We start from the raw sequence: 1,042 nt of genomic DNA, 5'->3' as shown, positions 1-1,042 counted from the left end.
TAATAAATAGAGCGTGGTTACGATATCAAGAGACAGGACAATACACGAGACATCAAGGAAATGGCCGTCATCGTACAAAAACAGTTCGACAAGATCGAAAAATTGTTCGCCACGTTTTGAGAAAACGAACGATTACTGCAAGGTATGTTCGACGTGAAGTTCCTACTTTACATCATGTCAGCGAACAAACGATTCGTCGTCGCTTAAGAGAGGTGGGTCTTCGTTCTCGCTCTCGTGCACAGGTGCCAAGACTTACATTTGCACATCGTCAGGCTCGTCTTCAATTTGCTCAAAATCACATAAATTGGACTGTGAGGCAATGGAGAAACGTATTTTTCGGACGAGTCACGTTTCTGCCTTTACGGCAATGATGCTCGCATACGCACTTGGCGCCGACAAGGGGAGCGTTATGATCGACGCTGCGTTATGCGAATAAGAGCTCATAACGGCGGTTCAGTGATGGTATGGGGATGCATTTCGATGACGAGACGAACTGAATTAATAATTTTGCCACCTCCAGCAATGACGGCTATTCGCTACGTGAATAATGTTCTCCGGCCTCAAGTTTTGCCTCTGGAGCATCTGTTACGTCGAAATTTTATATTCATGCAGGACAATGTCGGCCCCATAAGGCAAATGTAACGCAGCGGTTTTTTGAGCGACATGGCATCACATTGCTCCATCATCCTGCTAATAGCCCGGATTTGAATCCGATTGAACACATTTGGGACGAGATGGAACGACGATTAAGACGCCGCGAAGAACAGCCACGAAATTTGTATGAGCTGCGAGAAGCGCTTAGGCAGATTTGGAACGAAATTCCAGTAGCCTTCATCCAGAGATGTGTAAACATGCGACAACGATTGCAAGCGGTCATCAATCAGAAAGGAGGAAACACACAATATTAAATACACCCTCATACACGTAATTGCTCATCTCAACACCTTACACACACACACACACACACACACACACACACGATGTGCAATATCCGACCGACAACCTCCACGTGATGCACATTGGGTTACGCTAATGTCGGCGG

Source organism: Trachymyrmex cornetzi, unplaced genomic scaffold (genome assembly GCF_001594075.2).
Source record: "Trachymyrmex cornetzi isolate Tcor2-1 unplaced genomic scaffold, Tcor1.1 scaffold1520, whole genome shotgun sequence".
Classification (NCBI taxonomy): Eukaryota; Metazoa; Arthropoda; class Insecta; order Hymenoptera; family Formicidae; genus Trachymyrmex; species Trachymyrmex cornetzi.
Note: the sequence above shows the minus strand (reverse complement) of the source record.